Source organism: Macrotis lagotis, chromosome 6, assembly GCF_037893015.1.
Source record: "Macrotis lagotis isolate mMagLag1 chromosome 6, bilby.v1.9.chrom.fasta, whole genome shotgun sequence".
Taxonomy (NCBI): Eukaryota; Metazoa; Chordata; class Mammalia; order Peramelemorphia; family Peramelidae; genus Macrotis; species Macrotis lagotis.
In genome coordinates, this window is record NC_133663.1 from 85,089,588 (window position 1) to 85,110,677 (window position 21,090).

General features: G+C 33.4%; 1 protein-coding gene across 6 annotated transcripts in view; it reads right to left on the reverse strand.

Moving 5' to 3' along the window:
- The window catches only part of PARD3B (par-3 family cell polarity regulator beta), a 1,291,415-nt gene that overhangs the window by 746,780 nt on the left and 523,545 nt on the right, over positions 1-21,090 (reverse strand). The gene's annotated exons all lie outside the window — the stretch shown is intronic.

A 21,090-nucleotide genomic window follows, 5' to 3' on the forward strand; every position in this document is an offset into this window, starting at 1 on the left:
TAAGAAACATATTGAACATGTACAACGGTAATCTCAGAGGGAAGGCACTAGTAGCAGGAAGACCAAGGAAAGGCCTCCTGTAGAGAGTGAACTTTAAGCTGAATCTGAAAGGCAGCCAGCAGGCAGAAGTGAGAAGGGAGGGTATTTGAGGCATGGGGGACAGACAGTTTATGCAAAAGCAGAGTCATGAAATAGAATCTCATTTGTATAGACTAGTCTAGAAGTAAGGGGAGCCATAGGATCTTATTGAGTAAGGAACCTATATGGTCAAACCTGAGCTTTAGGAAAATCATTTTTGAATCTAAGTTGAGTATATATTAGCAGTGCATTGTACATAGTGGACACTTAATAAATGTTTATTGATTGAATGCATTATGGTAATTCTTTTTACTAGACTATAAATTTCATGAAGGTCATGGAATTTTGTACTAAATATTGTACTTTCCCAAGTCCTTAACACATAAATGTTAAAATGAAATGTTAGCAGTCCATTTGTAAACGTGAAAGAAAAAAATTAAACCAGGTGACTTGCCAAACACACGAAAAAATGAACAGATCCATTCATCAATCAAATAAACAAGCTTTTTAAAAGCCCCTACTATGTAACAGGCATTGTGCCAGGTGCTAGGCATATGCATGAAGACAAAAAAAATCAAACACCCCTATTTTCAAAGAAGATTACATTATAATGGGAAAACAAGTACATTTATAAATATATGCAGAATAAATATGAAGTAGTTCAATAATTTGAGAGGGAGAACACTAGCAGTTGGGGGATCAAGAAAAGCTTCATGAAAAATGGTTACTTGGGATAGGGTTACATCATTTTGTAATCTACTAAAGGGTAAAGCCCTGTGCTAGACACAAGGTGTGTGTGTGGGGGTAATCAATAGTCATTTGTCAATTAACTAAAGGAAGAGGTAAAATCCATAGTTTAGCTTATTCCCACACTTAAACTCTGTGGACTCAAAAGTTCAAATTTTCATTTGGCAGATGCTAAAATCATCTGTCATTAAGTCATCAAAGACACCAACTTCTAACTCAAGGTCAAATGATATTATGACTGGTGACTAAAATTAAATGCTTTCTTCATGTCTTTAGATGCTGGTAACCAGAACTTTATCCCATTTTTTAAAAATAAATTATTTCTCAAAACCAGATGACACAAAAACTAACTAGTACACTATGATTCAGTTAATATCACTGAACAAAGTCTGGAGAGAAAATCCAAAACATTATGCTCATCAATAGCACTGAAACTCCTGTTCCAGTTAGTTGATTGAAAATAAGGCTTTCTATGTCACAGTATCTTAAACCTTCAAATACTGCAATTGTTTTTGTTTTTGTTTTAATGAAATGGGAAGACAAAATGAAATGAAATAGTACCCCCAAAGTGCTATTTTAGATTAATAACTAATAAGAGTTAATCTTTGCTATTGTTCATTTCCATCTGACTCTTTATGATTCCCTTTGTGACAAAGAGTAGTTTGTCATTTCCTTGTCTAGCTCATTTGACAGATGAGGAAATAGAGGCAAGCAGGGATAAATGATCTGCCCAAGGTCACAAATTCCTCTTACTGACTGCAGGTCCAGCACTCTAACCACTTTACTTTCTAATTGCCTTTACTATTTGCCAGATACTATGCTAAGCGTTTATAATTCTTGTCTCATTTTGATTCTCACAAAATCCTGGGAGGTAGGTACTATAAGCACTATTAAAGCTAAAAAATGGCCCTAAGACTTTTGAATACATTATACATTCAATATGGCTATAAAACAGGTAAAAATTCAATCCAAACAAAAACCAAAGAATATTTATAAAAATTCTTTTGGTTATAATTTTATATACATATTTAAAAAGCAGAAAAATCCATATATCTTCTATTTCTAAACACTTTTGCTGTAGCTTACAAAAGAACTGAACTTAGATCACTATATAATCCTATGATCAGCACATGCAGTCATCTATATATAATATACTTATGCACACACATATATGTAAATTCTTTTCTGCCCCTTTCTTTTTTTTTTCTGACAGTGGCAAAGAAATCTAAACTTTCGATATACCATTGGGACAAATTGAAGGGATACAATTTTCCATGATCTATATGTAATATGTAATATTTAAAAGAATCAGTTTATTGTGGCCATTTCTGTGAGGTTTTCTTTTATCTGTTAATGTGAAAAAGGAGGCAAATGCAAAGATAGTAGTTTCTCCTGTCACAATATCTAAGCAAAAATCTGTCACTTTCCTCTTGGCTTTGAGATGTGAGAATAAACAGAACCTAGTGGTGGAGCAGGATTTCTCCCTTTTATTGGGCTACATTGATACCTAGTTTAATTTCAAATAGGGAGGTATAAAAAAGGAAATAACCACATTTGTATATATTGGGGCCTAATTTATCATACAGTTTTATCAGATAAAGTAAATGAGAAAATCCTGAGCTAGTCATGAAAGCGTGTCCAACTCTGAGTGACTTGTCCTTAAGATGGATCTTCCGTAAATAATTAAATTAGTGCTTTCTTTTCTGTCCATCTGGGCTGAAAGAGAAAACACACACACAGAGTCACATCTACACACATACACGCAGACTGACATCAGGACAAAATCAAAAGACTAAACATTCTATTGATGTTGTCAGCAAAGAGGAGCCCTTTGCATAAAGAAAGAATAGCTGGTCAGGATTCCTGAATTTCAGGATACAAAAGAAAACCAGTAGGGCGATTAGAAGTGCTTTGTTTGGGAGCACACAGCAAATTGCAAGATATGGTTATATAAGCCCAATGAACTCTAAATATTTGAATCAGAGGCACATGTGTGACAAAATTGCAATACAGATCAGCAATGAAAGAAGCATTTAGTAAAGGAGATAGTGAGTCCTTAATACTAGGAAGTACATGTATCAAGTCAATGGCAATTATATGCAGGCATGTGTTGGTTACTTTCCATCAGAGGTTCTTAACTTTTTTATGTGTCACTGACTCTTCGGGCAATCTGGTGAACCCTTGGACCCCTTCTGAGAACAAGATTTTTAAAAGTGTGCTATATAAATAAATAAATGAATGAATGAATGAATAAATAAAGCATGCTTTAAATATATATTATACACATAATATATATGATTATATATATATATATATATATATATATATATGTATATATTTGAAACCAATTTTATTGGAAATGTTTCCTTTTTTAAGTTCAGGTCCCAGGTTAAAATCTCTGCCCTAGATTATCCAAAAATTGGAAAACATTTGTTTGTAATAGATTTATTTTGTGCTAGGTCATTTTTATTTTCTGTAATAGAATTTTTTAATTGTATTTTATTTGTTTCTTTTTTGTAAGGAAGTGGAGAAAGGGTGGTAAGAAGAAAATTTTTACTTCCTTGTCTCCTTTTCTCTCTCCTTTGTTCTTTCTTTTCAACTGTATATTGTTAAAAGGCAACTTCTCAAGTCATTTTATTAGTGTCCAGGGAAATACAGGAAGTTCAAAATGACATGCAAAGTGGTGGTTCACTGACAAAGTTCATTATACTTGTAGACTAGGCCTCAAAAATATATCTTTGGTAAACCTTCTATTAAAAGCAATCTGAAAAAGAGATATAAAACCTCAGTGGTCTAATATCAAGGGGAACCTAGGGCATGGGTTTAGAACTGTTAAAAAGTCAAAAGGGGAATTGGTGAATTCTAAATTTTGGGGGGAAGTCCCAGAATCAACATATATCATAAATATCTAAGGCAATAAAGATGAAAACATTGTCTTTTTTGTGCTTTGTGATTTTGCAGATTGAAACAGAATTAAAATGAAAAAAATTCACACTCATTTAATTTTATTTTACTGTTAAACCACTGTGACCTCTGGATAATTAAAGGCCCACATACCAAAAAAAGAGAATTTTGACATGTAGATTATTTTAAAAAAAACATGTTATCTTACTTTTCAAAGTTGTTATTTACCTTTCAAAAGTACACAACAGGTCATTGAAAAAGCAAATCAACGATAACACAGAACATTTTTTCTATGCATACTCCTCCTTTAACCCCCAACTGACTCCTTGAGAGTTCTTTATACATGAATATGATTCAACAGTAACCTCTCCCATATCTCAAAGATAGTCACCTAGAATGAACTAGTAGGCAGCAGAGGAAAACTACCAAATTTATGCCTTTATCTAGTTGTTTACTTCTTTCAAGATACATTTTAATCTTATTTTTGTGATGTCTTTTAAGCATCTGATAGAAGTCTCCAATTTTGAGGGGTTTTTTTTTTTTTTGCAGATATCTTTGGCCTGTTACTTACAATTAAATAACCAAATGCTTAATATAGTTGTTTCTCCCCCTCCTCCCCATCAACTTTAAACTATTCAGTATCAAAGCAGAAATAGTACCAAACATAGGTTTGAACTCGGTCACCTCATTAGTACTTCATGTAGTTACCCTACTGCCAAAATATATGCCAGATCTTTGTTAGATACATAGCAGTATCTGATTGATGATAGAACAGCAAGGTTACCATAGCTAATTACAACATCATTCATCTACCTCTGCATGGGAAAAAAACATTAAGCTGGGAGAAGGATAAGATTGGGTTGAAAGGGAGTGAATGAGAGGGAGGGAAAGAAAAGCTATTCTATAGATGTTAAGTTTTGAGTAATCAGGCCCAACAGGAAACAAATAGGATGAAACTCCATGACCAAATTATGACTTATGGATCTATTGAAGCAAATGACCCCAATTCCCTCAGTAATTTCAGATCTGGATTTCACAGCCCACAGCAGAGTGCTTCTAGCAATAAGAAACCCGTTATATGCTTACATGCTTTGTAGTAAGAATTCAAAGGAATCATCAACAGCAAAACCTGATACAGAGCTTTAGTTCTGCTCTGTGTGTGGTATGAGTGCATTTGTCTAAGATCAGATGCCAATACTTAAACTGACATTATGGGCATAGAAGTTACTTAGATACTGCAGTCTAATTAAAGTAAAAAAATTTCCCCCTTCTTTATTCCTTCACCACCAGCTCTTGAAGATCAATGCCATAGAGGGATTTTTTATTTCTTAAAAATTCAGAAAAAAATGTTCCCATATGTTTCCATTATACAGCAAATTAGTTAAAATTAAATAGAAAATGAGCATTAATTTCAATCATAATCTATGACCATACAATATTCTCTGAAAACTCCTGAAAACAAAAACAGTCATGCTCAGTGTTTTGAAAATAATTACAATACAACAAACATAAAATCAGATTTCTCATTTCAGTTAAGAAGAAGCACTAACACAGATGGAAATAATCAAGTGACTGAGGTATCTTTTAGATTTCAAGTCAAAGACAGGAGCTGCTTTCAAGCAGTAGCTAGCTCATCTAAGCTTCTGCTAACACACAGATGAGGGTATCACACAAGTAGTATTTATTTCAGTCTCAACTTTAAAAAGATTGATTTCTATATAGACAGGATGAACCATAAAAGCAGGACAGTATTTATGATTAAGATTGTTTTTTCTATTGAATTATATTTGACTGAAATAAGTTCCTTCTAGTTACATTTGGGTTTTTTTTTTGCTTGCTTGTATCTGTCAGTTACATAAAGTCAACTCTATGATTTTTAATGAAGATTGTCAGCATAGATTATTTTGAAAGCTAAAAAGAATATACAAATTTTGGAGGTTATAGATCTTGGTTGGGTGTGGGGAATAGAAATGCTGATTAGAACAGTAGTACCCTCATGATGGGATTGACTGCATTGACTTCCATCTTTCTACTTCAATAGATTGTGTCTTTGTTGGATCACACTTGCTCCAGTATTTTGTAGATCCTTGTCTCAGTACACATTTTAATGCATACTGTCCTCTGGTGGTCAATGGTCTAATGATGAGCCTTTTCACACTTTCCTTGACTGTTCTTTGAACAATGGACTCAGTCTGTGGAACTATACTGGCAATCTTTTGGGTTTGGTAGGATATTCTGTCTGAGTCACTCTATACCATAATGAAGAACCAGCATAGAATATTAGAGGATTAGATGCCACAGAAATTAAATAAAGTACGGAAAAGGAAACATGATAAAGCTTTTATTTTGTGAATAGTATTAATATATACATCAAAATTATATCTTTAAGTATATTGAGTTCTATATCTCATGAATTTTTCCTGATGATTTTGGTAGTAAGGCAAATTAAATCTTAGATATCTAAACTATAAATAAAAATGATGATGTAGGGGGCAGATAGGTGGCGCAGTGGATAGAGCACTGGCCCTGGAGTCAGTACCTGAGTTCAAATCCAGCCTCAGACACTTAATAATTACCTAGCTGTGTGGCCTTGGGCAAGTCACTTAACCCCATTTGCCTTGCAAAAACCTAAAAAGAATGATAATGTATCACATGAAGCTGGTATATATCAAATAGAAGTGTATTTTTATTGAATAGTTTTTAAAAATATTTTTTTCTTTTCATATTTCCCACTGTATTCCCCTTTTCCCCTTTCAATGAACTGCCTTTTATAAATAGTAATTTTAGAATATACCCTTAAAGTTAAAAAAAATCTACACAAATATCAGGCTATAATCTCAGTGCATCTGGCAAAAAATCTATAATTTTTCATTACTCATTTTTTTGAAATTTCTAGTTATTTCAATCACTTGCTTTTCTAATATACAGGAATATATTTCTAAGATAACTTAAATCACATTCAGGTGATTCTTCAGTCAGGTTCATTCTCCAATTCTCCTCCTTAATTCATCACTTTCAATAGTATCTCATTGCTTAAATCTCAAATGTCAAATGGTGTATCAAAAGGGTGGGCACCCTGAAACAAACTTCATTACTATTTGCCTGTTGGCATTTGCTGCTCCTCACTTAGTTCAGATCTATTTATTCATTTCCATGAGAGAAAACTCAGTAGTTCAACTTTTCAACCCTTGGGTGTTTTTGTCAGTCCCTTAATAAACATTTTAGATAAACAGTGAGGATAACACACTAATTTTGGGAAAATGAACATTCCCCATTTTTTTAATGTGCCCCCCCAACTATAAACCTCCACTAACAATCAAGCAAGCCCAGTGTGAGAACTACCAAAACATAAATGCCATTTTTTTCAATTGAATTACATTTTTTCTTTTATTCTATTTGATTTTGGGAGGGCAGGAAGCCACAAGATTTCATTAAGTGTGTAGTTGAAATAAACTATTACCTTTTTATGTCCAATCTGAGTATTGATATTACTTATATGACATTCTTAGCTCTGATTGAAAAAGCACACAAGTTCAGGCCTTTTCATATTTTAAAATTATTATTGATTTTTTTCACTTTCCAAATCATATGAAATCTCTTAATCTGTGGTTTTATGTCCACTTAGATTTTTCACCATTCCATTCGAGAGAGAAAAACCCTGAAATCTTTTCTTTTTCTTTGCAGAGAAGAAAGAGGTTTCCCAAAGTAATAGCAGTAGCAATAATAACTAACATTTCTGTATTGAATATTAGGTATTAGACATTATGTTAAGTCCTTCACAATCATCATCTCATTTGATTTTTATAAAAACTCTGAGAGATAAGTGCTTTTATTATTTTCATTTAATACTTAAGAAAATTGAGGCAGAGATTTAAGTGACTTACCCAGGGTCACTCAGATAGTAAGAGTCTAGGACCAGATCTGAGCTCAGATCTTCCTAACTCCAGATCCAACCCTTTATACACTCTGCCAAGTAACTGCCCTAGGCTTCCATGATCACATATACCCAGTAATGGGGCACCTAGATAGTGCATTGGGTAGAGCACAAGATTTGAAGACAGAAAGGAGAATGTGAGTCCAAACCCAGCCTCAAACATTTACTAGCTGTGTGACCTTGGCTAAGTCACTTAACCCTGATTGCCCTCACATTCAGGGTCTTCTCCAGTCATCCTGATTCATATCTGGCTAATGGATCCAGATGACTTCATAGGCAAAAGTAGCTTAGCACCACCTCACTCAAATCCAATGTATGTACTTGTCATGGTATTACTTCCCTGATTCTTTTTTGTTTTGGGTTTTGTTTTTTTGTGAGGCAATGGGACTAAGTGACTTGCCCAAGGTCATATAGTTAGTAAGTATCAAGTGTCTGAAGTCACATTTGAACTCAGATCCTCCTGAGACCCCAGGTCCAGTGCTTTATCCACTGTTATACCTAGTTGCCCCCATCATGGTCTTTGAGAATGAAGGACAAACATCACCCAGTTATACTCTCCTTAATTCAGACACATTGGAGGAAATGTGCTGTACTCTAGCAAGAAATATAAAAATGTAAAAGCTAGCTTTCTCTATCCTTTGTTGTGATGCTTTTTTGAACTTCATTCTTTCATTAACTTCTGATATAAGATTTTTAATGTTATTTCAACTGTAGGAATAATCATATAAAAAATAATTCTAAAATCCCACTCTGTGTAAAGGGCACTGATTCACAAGTCTAATAGAGTTCTTGGTCCCTGTCCTAGCTCAGACATCTCTGGTTTTCTTCTCTAGCCTTCAGACTCATTTTTTATTAAAAAAGACTAGGAATGGAAAAATCTGTAAGGAGCCACTGAGTTCTAAGATCCTATGATTCTAGAAGTAACCCATTCATCCTTTTGACTATAATATGCGATTTTTTAAACATCTCTCTACTTTCCAACTGACAGGGCTGTCCCTCATCACAAGCAAAGAATAAACCCTCTGCTGGCCCCCACCTGACTGTTCCACAAATATTCACTTAATATCTACTCAAGGCAAGGATTATGTTATGTGATGAGAATACAAAAAGATGACTATCAAAGAGTTTAAAAGCCTATAATTTCACAACAGCAATAATAGGCAAATACCTAAGTTTTGCCAAATACCAAGAAGGGAAGGATGCCCAGATCACTCTTTGTAATGATCAAGTGACCTTAGACTGCCCATGTTATATAAAAGGGACTGACATCCCTGGGCATGTATAACAATGAAAATTGATAAAATTGTGTTTTCTAAAGTCAGTAATGCCACATGTAAATACACATATTTGCTATACAGGTCAGGTAAATTTAAAACAATCTTTTTAGGAATCATTTTAAGATTTATAGAGATTTTCATTGTAAAAAATTCTGAGAGGAAGGCACTGCAACAATGGTCATCCCCATTTTATAGATGAGGAAAATGATGTTGTAAGAGATTAAATGATTGACCTTTGATCATACAGCCTACAAGTCTGAAACAGGAATCAAACTCAGATCTCATGACTCCAAGCTCTTCCTGTGAAACAATCATGCATTTCAAAAAGAGAGAAACAGACACAAAAATACAAAAAAAAATTGCAGAGATAGACACAAAATGAGATACAGAGAAAGACAAAAAACCCTGAACAATAGACAGAAGAAGATCCACAGACAGACAGAGGCAAAGACATAGAAGTCTAGGGAAGAAAGCCAGAAACAGAGAAAGAGATTAAAAAAAAATTTCAGATGAAAAATAGCCACAATCCAAAGCACAGCACACTCCAAGACAGAAATAGATAGGTAGAGAATGAGAAAGAAAGAGAGAAAAAAGTCAGGAGACTGGTAGAGATATACAGCCTTCAGCACTATCATTCTACAAACAATGAATTATATCTCCCCATTCCTATACTACTATACAATTTCAAAATGCTTTTACCTAAAAATAACATTTATATAACACTATTTATAAGCATTTCTCCTTAGTAAAATGTACATATCTTATGCCTCATCCCCTAGGCACCTTTTTTTGTAAAATGACAGGAAGCTAAACCAATCAATTAATCAGCATTAATAGGTATGAATGCGATAGCATTTAGCTCTTAGGCAATAAATTTGTGTTTTAATATGAGCTCCTAGAGATAACACCTTTACTAAATGGTGCTATTTTAATGGGGGAAATTTAAAGCATCATGGAAGGCCTAGGAGAAAATATTCTGTGGCAGGTGGTACACTGTGATGTCTCGTACTTCTTAACATGGAGATAACAGCACAAGATCTTCGTATGATAGAGCTTAACAGTCTATTTCATATAAGAGCTGTTCAATATTCTTTCAATAATTCAAGCCTCTTTGAGTCTATTAGTAAAGAATAGAAATTCTTAATCTTTAATGTGTCACTGACATACTACCTTCATTTGACAATCTAGTGAAGCCTATGTACCCATTCTCAGAAAAATATTTTTAAATATCTAAACTAAAATACACATAAATTATCACAAAAAAATCCTCATTATATTAAAATAGTTATCAAAAAATTAAAAAATGTCCATGGACCCTATATTAAGAACCCCTAAACTTAAATTTATTGCAATCTTCTATAGAACTAATGAATCTATTTGCCAATTGGACATATCCTTCTGTCTCTCCTAAAATCAATAAGTAGAGTAGTTGGTCAGTTATATCTTTGGTAGAATTTAACAAGAAATGTTTAATAATTTTAAAATATGCATAAGACACACCTTACGTCTGAAGAGAATGCAAAGTTGTATTTTGGTTTACTGAGTCAATTACTTTTTTTTGAATCTACAAACAATCAATATAGAGGGATATCTGTAGGAACTTTCAGTTAAGTGAATGACTTAGCATAAGCAGTGCTATAGAAAAATGACTGTGAATGTTTAACTGTTCCTTTCTCATATTTTTATTGGGAATTCTGAGACTTGGGTGCATATTCTGTTTTTGTCACTATTTTTGTGACAATTAACTTCAGTTGAGCTCTGTTTATAAAATGGAGGACTCATATTGTCCATCACTACAGGTGGGAAGTTACCAACATTTTATTTTTGTTAATAATAATAATAATAATATACTTTTATTTTTGTTAATTTTTATTTTGTGATTTTTTCCCTCCAATCTTAACATTTTCTCTGTTTTCAAATAGTATTAAAATCAGTGCTTTTCAAGTTGTGCCTTGCCCAGTGCAGATTCCTTCTGAGTACTTGCTCTAACTCAGCTTCATCTTCTTAAATGCCTTTATGCTTTCTCACGTGACATGTTGGGTATTGAGGTCTGAGAAGTCAACTGTAATGGTTCCACTGTCATGAGAAAGGTTTGCTATAGAAATGCTGGGAAATTGGTTCCATTTCTCATCCTTTTTCTCCAGTTTCACCTATAAATGATCTTAGATGATATGGCTCATTTAAATCTTATATTAAATTTTCTACAGACTCATTTTCCCATCCACTACTTTTTAATGCTGCTTTCCAATCTTCCCCTACCATCCTCCATGTTTTGCAGACTACTTTGTATTCTAAAATGGTATTACCCTTGGCTTCTATGTCCTTTTGCTTGGCAAGGTAGCAAGGTATCTGATAACTGAAACACTTTTGAGGGGTTTTGGGGCTCCTTGTTGTGGAGATTGCTTTATCAGTTAACCTTATGGAGATCAATTATATTCAAAGTCATTGATTTATTCTTTATCTCTTTTCAATTTTTTTTGGTAGTATTAATCTTTTTTTTTTACAAGGCAATGGGGTTAAATAACTCACCCAAAGTCACACAGCTAAGTAAGTGTCTAATGCTGGATTTGAGCTCAGGTCCTTCTGCCCCACTGTGCCAAATAGCTGTCCCTAATATTAATCTTTTTTTTTAATGTAAGACTATACTTGTTCTAATTGCATACAAAGTCTTATCTTTTTCTTTTCTTTTAATTCAGTTTTAATTTCGTCCTTTGCTCCACTAGCAAATGGCTTGACTTACATCAGTAAAAGAATTGCTTCTTACATGGTAAGGCACCATGGGATATTATGAAAAACAGTAGAATTTGGATTTAGAGAATCTGTGTTCAGAATCTAGTTTTGCTATTTGCCACTCATGAAATTTTGAATGAACAACTTCTTTTCTAGGTCTTAGTTTCCTCATTTGTAAAATGAGGGTGTTAGTTGAACTAGATTACTGCTAATTGTCTTTTGAGTACTAAACCTATGATCCTAAGAGATGGTCATTTTTTTTTTTTCAAAAGAGTAACAGTAGTCATAGTGGTAGAGTAGTGATATAGCAGTTGTGGTAATAGTAAAAACTGACATTAATGCAGTTTTTTTTTGTTTTTGTTTTTTTTTTAGGATTCCAAATCTGATCTAAAAGAGAGTTAATAGCTATATGATCCTGAGCAAGTCAATTTACCTTTCTGAGTCTTTATTTCCATAGCTGTAAAATGGGGATAATAATACCACCTGCTTTTCAGGGTCATTATGAGGATCAAAGGAAATATTTTTAAGGCATTCTGAAAATCTTTAAGAGTCATGTAAATGCTAGCTGGCTATTATTATTTTTAATAATAAATTATTATTTAATTGTTCAAGGTAATTAATTGACTTAATAGATAAGTATTGGATTTTGAGTCAGAAAGATTCAAATTCAAAGCTGGTCTCACTGAAGAAGTGTGACCTAGAGTAAGGCACTTAAATTCTATTTGCCTCAATTTCTCTTCTATAAAATAGGGACGATAACAAAACCTTCACCCCAGGGTTCTTGGGAAGAGTAAATGAAATATCTGTAAAACACTTTAACATAGTGTCTGGGACATAGCAGGTGTTTAATACATATTTGTTTTATTCATTCTTTTTGCAGATGAGGAAAATGAGTAAAGCACTAGTTAGCAAATAGCCCATGGCAATATACCTAGTTAGTGGAGAAATGGTACTTGAACTCAGTTGTGACAACTTCAGTGCATTTTCCAAAATAACACCATATCTAGGGCCTTCTGACTCTCTTCTAGTAGATTCAGGTATTCAAGATATATGGGCAGATTCAAGTATTCATGATACACTTTTATTCTTAAACCGATCCACATCTCTCAGCACATGTTGGCCAACCTTCCTGATTTCCTTGTTTGTGGCATCACCCCAAAGAACAGTAGATGATCATTTGATTTTGATCCTGTATAGACAGGTTCCCTGTAATATAGGAGTTCTTAATGGGTGTATGTGGGAGGGAGGAGTCCATGAAAAATTGTCCCTTAATAACACGTGTTTTTGTTCAAAATAAGAGAGAGGGGAAAACATTGTAGATAGAAGAAGGGAAAGACAAAGGAAAGCAAACCCATAGAAGGGAACACCTTTATATTTAGATTGCTGAAGTCAAGATGAGTGCTTATTTAAAACAAAGAGAGAGAAAAAAAGAACAAATGAAAGAAGAAAAGAAAAAAATAGAAAGGAAGGAAGAAAAAGAAAGAAGGAAAGAAAGAACATTACAACAAGCAGGAATAATTTTCACTTTCCTTTTCCCTTACAGCCTTGTTTTTCTTCCATACTATTTGCATAATGGTTAGAGAGATAGTTATGTAAATTCAGTGATCTGACTGAAGTCAAAAGCTGTGCTCCACATTTACAAAAGCCTACACAATCTCCTCTCTGGCCACCTCTGGTCATACCCAGTGTGATATATCATTTAACAGGTTTAGAAGAATGGTGACAAAAGAATAAAGGTTTTATTTCATTTGTTGTTTTTTTTACTATTTTAGACTAGAAGCTACATTTTTTTTTTCCAGAAAGTTGGCTGTATCAGGACACTGTAGGTTGTTAGTATCATATAATATTATTTACCTCCTTGCTGTGTAAATAAGGAAAATGTTAAGAGGAATCTAAGGTTCAAAGATTCCAAAGAGGTAGAACCAAGATTAAATTTTGGATTACCTAATTTTAAATTCAGTACTCTTTTTACTGTGCCATATTACCCACACAAGAATCAATTCAATTCACTTCAATTCAACAACAAGCTTTTGTGAAATGCTAGCTTACCAAGCTAAATACTATAGATAGAAAAATGAAAAAAATGAGCAAGTGTCAGACTTAACAGAGATAAAGTTCTCCAGAGAGACTACAAAATGTAAACAGATAAGTAAATGTAAAGGCTTTTGTTTCATTTTGTTTTGGTTTTTGGAGGGAGTTTGGAAGGGCAAAAGCACTAACAACAGGAAAGTGAGTGTGTACAACCTAAATTAGGGGAGTAAGGGATTCCAAGAGGTATAGATAAGAAGGGAAAACATTTCAGGTACAGGACACAGCTCTAGATAAGGTTTGAAAAGGATTTCATTTCCAATAACAAGAACTAGTATTATGACTGCTAGGGAGAGGTAGGGGGAAGGAAGGGAAAAAAAGAAAATTACATGATGACTTTTTTATATATTTAGAAGGAATAGTAAGTTGTTCATAATAGATTTTTATAGTTTCATGTACAATAATCTTTTTTTCTAATCCATGTTATGAAAATGCTTGTTTTGTTTCTTAAGTTCAGAATAAAAATGAATAAAAATTTCAAAGTAAACAAAAATGAACATGGCTTTCACATTTCACATTCTCTTTGCCACCCCAAGATATTCTCTTTCCTTTTAACAAGTTACCTTAATACTTGCTAAATAACAGGGAAAAGTGAGAGGGGGAGATTTCTTAAGAGTGAAATTCAAGAAATGTGGATGGATCACTCAGAGCATAAAGTATCAAGTGATATCAATGAAAATATTATTTTGATATTTTAATAAGGAATAAATATAATTATAGTGAAATATTTGCAAGGCATCTAAATTCTCATTTTTTCCCACACTACTAACCCCACATGCAGATTTCAAATTTTAAGGAGTAAAAAGTACATTGAAAGAAAAATAAAAACCTCAGCATAACCAGAGATAATTATAAATAAAATAACTTCTCCGAGTTTCTTTTTAAACAAAGCAGCACTTATCACCTTGAAAGCTATAGTTCCAAAACTTTTTCAAAATTAAAAATCTGTTCTTAGGAGAAGAGTATAAACAACAGAAAGTGGCCCTTATTCTTTTAGTGAATTTTAGCTAAGTACAAATTGCTTTTTTGGAATTTTTAAGGAGGTGGACTAAGCTACATGAAAACCTTTTTTGATTTATTTATTGATAGATTCTAGCCATCAATACTTTAGCTTTTAGTGTCAATAAACTTAGTGAGCATTTATCAAGCACAAGTGTTGATGATTTTACTATATAATAGGACTAAAAAAAATAAAACTGAAAAAGTTTTTGCATTCAGAGAGGTTTTTCTTCCTCCAGCAGAGACAATACAAGGCAAAGGGCCTTTCAGTAGAGTGGACACTTCATGACCCAATTTGTGCCATTACTGTGCCATATTACCCATATATTAAAACAAAGAGAGAGGGAAAAAAAGAACAAATGAAAGAAAACCCCACATTTGATCCTGTATAGACAGGATCCACATTACCCACCCCATTTGGGATGGGACTGGAATATTTTGCCATTTACTACTCAGCTCATTTTATAGATGAGGAAACTGAGGCAAAAGGGAGTAAGTGATTTGCCCAGGGTCACACAGCTAGTATGTATGTATGTATCTGAAGCTAGATTTGAATTCAGATGAGTCTTCCCAAATTCAGGTTTGGCAATCTATACACTACGGTACCACTTAGTCATAGAGATGCATATGTCTAAGCAAGCATGTTTGGTTAGAGCACACTCCTGTGGACTATGTATGGTTCTTCCAGGAGCCATTCTATGTAGTTAGAATGGAGTTGGGCTGAGCTGCACTGGATATTTCTGGTGACACATATGGGTCAGGACTGAAGGACCTGGGTGGGCTTTGAGATGATGAGCTAATTCTCTAATTATCAGAGCCTTGGGCCCTGCAACAATGAGGGTCAAAGGGCATGGACAATTTTATAGCCCTTTGGTGTAGTTCCAAATTGTTTTCCAGAATGGTTAGACTAGCTCAAACTCCATCAATTATTATTATGTCCCAATTTTCCCACAACCATTTGAGCATTCTTTATTTTCCTTTTTATCATATTGGCTAACTACTATCTGAGTTGTTTTAATTTTCAGTTCTCTAATCAATGATAAATAAGAGTATTTTTCATGAGATTATTTATAGTTGTTACTTCTAAAAACTGCCCATTTGATCATTTATCAACTGGAGAATGGTTCTTATTTTTAAATCTGTCTCAGCTCACTTTAAATTTGAGAAATGAAACCTTAACAGAGAAACTTGCTGCAAAAATTTCCTGTTTTCCTTTTAATTTTGGAAGCATTATTTTTTTGTTGTTAAAATTTTTTAATTTCACAATCAAAATTATCTGTTTTACTTCCTGTTATCCCCTTTATGTCATTTGGTCAAAATCTCTTCCCTTATTCATAGATATGACATGTTCATTTTTCCATGTAACCCTAATTTATTTATATCATATTTTATGCCTAAATAATATATTCATTTTGCTTATTCTTGTATGATTTTTAGATACTGATCTATGATTAGTTTCTATCAAAATGTTTCCCTGGGGGCAGCTAGGTGGCACAGTGGATAGAACACCCACCCTGGAGTCAGGAGTACTTGAGTTCAAATCCAGCCTCAGATACTTAATAATTGCCTAGTTGTGTGACCTTGGGCAAGTCACTTAACCCCATTGCCCTACCCCTCCACCCCAAATGCTTCTCTGTTTTCCTATTAATTTTTGTTAAATATTAAATTTTCAACTCAAAACTTTGGATCTTTGGGTCTTTCAATAGTCATTACTGTGTACCTACTCTATTTCACTCTTCTACCACCCTATATCTTCGCCAAGACCAGATAGTTTTGATGGTTACAACTTTGTAATATAATTTGAAATATTGAACAGCCAGTCCTCCCAGATTAGCATTTTTAAAGATTTCCTTATTTTTCTTCACCTCTTCTATTCCAGATGAATTCTGTTACTATTTTATTTACATCTATAAAATGATTTTCAGTTGTTTAATTGGAATGGTAATGAATAAATGAATTAATTTAGGTAGACTTGCCATTTTTTCTAACACTGACTGGATCTACCCAAGAGCAATAAAAATTTCTCCTAAAGTGTAGATCTGTCTTTACTTGAATAAAATTAATTTTTTTGTTTTGTAATTGTGTTCATATGCTACATCTGTTTGTATCGACAAGTAGACTTCCAAACATTTCATATTATCTGCAGTTATTTAAAACGAAATTTCTCTATCTCTTCCTGTTGGTATTTGCTTCTAAGATATATAGGAATGCTTTCGATTGATGTGGGTTTACTTTATATTTGGCAAATTTAGTGAAGTTATTAATTGGAATGTTGCCTCCATATTGTCATTTTTTTTTTGCAAGGCAAACGGGGTTAAGTGGCTTGCCCAAGGCCACATAGCTAAGTGTCTGAGACCGGATTTGAACCCAGGTACTCCTGACTCCAGTGCTGGTACTTTATCTACTACTCCACCTAGCTGCCCCTATATATTATCATTCTTTTAATGAAATTATTGTTTCTATGATTTTTTTGGTCCATTCATTCTTTTCTTCAGTCTTTATTTTTTTTCTAAATTCCATGATAAAATAATTTTTACTTTTGAGAAACAACTTCTATATCTCCTTCTCCTCTACTCATTGAGAAAGCAAATAATTTGACATAAATTATACATGTGTACTCATGAAAAGTAAATTTCTAGGCAAGTCACGCTATGAAAGAAAATACAAATGAGAAAAAACCCTAGAAAATAAAGAAAGTAAAGTATCTGCAATGAGACTCCATCACTTCTTTCTCTGGTGATGGATAGCATCTTTCATCTTAAGTCATTCAGAATTTTTCTTGTATCATTGCATTGCTGAGAATAGCCAAGTTATTCACAGAATATCTTTTAGGATTTTTTTTTTGCAAGGCAAATGGGGTTAAGTGGCTTGCCCAAAGCCACACAGCTAGGTAATTATTAAGCGTCTGAAATCGGATTTGAACCCAGGTACTCCTGACTCCAGGGCCGGTGCTTTATCCACTGTGCCACCTAACTGCCCCCTCAGAATATCATTTTACCAATTGCTGTGGTCAATGTTCTCCTGGTTCTGCTCATTTCACTCTGCATTAAATCATCTTAAGTCTATCCTTTTCTTTTTCTTTTTTTCCATTTATATGCAAATATGTTTTTAAACATTCATCCTTTTGCAAGCTTTTGATTTCCACATTTTTCTACCATCATTCCTTCCCTCCCCTGTCCTCATGGCAGTGAACAATCTGATACAGGTTGTATATGTACAGTAATGTTTAGTACATTTCCAAATTACTCATGCTATGAATGAGTGAGTAGAATTAAAGGAAAAAAGGATCATCAGAGAGAAAGAAACAACTTAAAAAAACTTTTAATTTCCCTCTATTATGTCCTTCTCTCTATTTGTACTTTTCTTGATGCTTCATCTGTAATCATGATTGCTATCCCAACTTTTTTAATCTTAATCAAAGAATAATCAATTCTGCTCTGGTTCCTTTTCTGTTTTGTTTCTGGCCGCTGCCTTCCTTTTATTGGCCCTCCCTTTTATCATTATGACTCTCCTTTTATCCCCTTACCTTACTATTTCCCTGTTAAGATATTCAATTATCAACTGATTATATCTTAAATATATAAATATATATCATGCAAACATACATACATATATATATATATATATATATATATATACATGAATACACAGACTTTTAGTTCCCTCATTGAACCATTTTAGATTTTATTGAAGTTCAAGTATCTCTACCCTCTTCCCCTCCATTGTAAAAGTTTGTCCTTGCACACTCTTTCATATAAAATAATTTTCCGTATTCTTCCGCTCCTTTCCTCTAAGGCATGCCTTTTTCTTGACTATCCATTTTTTAACATCATCCCACCATTATTAAATCATAACTGAACCACACCATTTTTCTACATAGAATCCTAACAGCCTTCTTAGAAGTTAGATGTATCATCTTCCCAAATTGAATGGCAAGCAGTTTAACTTTATTGAATCTTATATGATATATTTCTTGTTTACCTTTTTATACATTTCTTTAATTTTGTATTTAATTGGAAGCCAAATTTTTTATTCAGATCTGCTTTTTTATTTATTGAATTAATGTGCATTTTCCTCGCTGAAGTACTATATTCAGTTTTTCTTCATAAGTCATTCATGGTTGCAATTTCAATTCTATTGCCTTCTATTCCAAGTCCTCTGTATCATATGGGAGTTGCTAAATCTTATAGGGTTTAGCTCCATAATATCTGTTTTGTTTCTTTTTTGGATGCTTCTGGAGACGTATTTTCTCTTTGACCTGGAACTCTAAAATTTGACTACATTGTTTCTGAGAGTTTTCATTTTGGGATCTTTTTCAAGAAATGATCAATTCTTTCAATTTCTATTTTAATATCTGGCTTAATTATATTGGGACAGTTTTCTTTGATAATTTGTTTAACTATGGTGTCTAGAGTCATTTTTAAAAATCATGATTTTCAAGAAGTCCAATAAGGCTAAAATGATCTCTCCAATATTTTGAATTTCTTTTTTTCCCATTCTTTTAACATTTTTTTTGATGTCTCATGGAATCATTAGCTTCTCCTTACCTAATTCTAATTTTTAACTAATTATTTTTTTAGTGAGCTTTTGTTTATCCTTTTCTATTTGGTCGATTCTATTTTTCAAGGTGTCATTTTCTTCAGTATTTTTTTTTTATATCTCTTTTACCCTGGGGTTATCTTGTTTTTATATAATTTTCTTCCACTGCTTTCATTTCTTTACCTAATTTTTCCTCTACAATTCTCTTTTGATTCTGAAAGTTATTTTGAATTTTCCCCTCATGGTATCTACTCCCACTTGATCAAAAATGCTTCTCTCTGTCTATGAGCAATAGTGAATGAATATAGGCAAGAGTGTTGCCCCAAGGTGTGGGATCCTGCATTCAGTGCTAGCACAGTTACCTTTCTCAGCAGTTGCCAGATCTCTGACTTCTCTTGCTTGAGCACTCCCTATGTTGCTACTATTTCTCTGTAGTCACTATTACATAGTCCAAACATTGTTGCTTGGGTTTTCATGTAGCCTCCTCCCCCACATCACTGATCTCCTTTTCAACCTCCTATATTATCTTGAACTGGAGGAATGTCTAATTTCTGACCTTTTGTTCACTCTGTCACTCTAGAATTTGATTTGAGTTATTTTAAAATTTTTTTTTGTGAGGGAACAGTGGGAGAGTTCAGCTGAGGGTTTTCTCTGCTCTACTGTCTTGGCTCTGTCCCTAGAAGTGAAGGTCTCTCTTATACTTTAAGCATTATTTTATGTTGGGAAAATAAAAGATTTTCCAATATCAGATTTACATTGAACCCTGGATAGCTGTCTGATAGCTTTTGAGGAGACCATAAAGATGACCAAACAAACCCAAGAGGTACAGTGATAACAAGAAAAGAAGATTCACTCTTACCTTTTTAAGCCAGGCTCCACCAAGTCTAAAGGACAGTCACATAAGAGACCAGAGGGAGGAAAAGTTCCTTATGGGCAAGGAGGCTCTGAAAGCCCCTTGTGCCAGTTCTTGTCTATTGTTACAGATTACAAGAATTGAATACAATTTTTTTTTTGAAGAATCACTAAGAACTATGAGAATCAGGGATGAATTATGAAGAAAGCAGAACCTGAACTAAATTTTGAAGGAAACTAAGGATTTTAGAAGGAGGTTTTGAGGAAAGACAAAAGTCATTATCCTTTGTGGAAAACATTAACTTCAGTTTCTCTAAATTGAATAGAATACAAGAATGTGAGCATCATAAAAAAAAAAAAACTGAAATACTCTGTGACATTTGTGAAGCACTTTAAAAGCCAGATGAGTTTATATTTGATCTTACAAGAAATAGGGAGATTATCAGATTCTCACTGTCAAGGGGAGGAGGAAAAGGTAAAGCATGGAGGGAGAAAAATGTGAAACTCAAAATCTTATCAAAAAATGAATGTTGAAAACTATCTTTGCGTGTAGCTGGAAAAATAAATAAATAAATTTATATTAAAAAAGAAGGAACAGTGAGCCATTTGAATGTTCTTAGTAGTTAAATGACATGGTCAGATTTGTTTGGTTTTTTAGGAAAATCATCTTAGCAGCTATGTGAAGGATAAATGGGAGACTTGAGGCAGGGAAAATAATTACAAAGTTGTAGCAACAATTCATGAGAAAGATGAAAATGACAAAGGCTTTCTACTGTCACCTAAATATCATCAGAATCCAACATATGATGGTTATCTTAGAGGGAAAGAAGAGGAAATTATTTTTTAAAGGAAAACAAGCTAAATGGCTTTAAAGAAAGGCATAAAAGGGAAGCACTGACTAATATCAATCCTTCTTCTATAATAAGCAGTTATTTTGGAAAC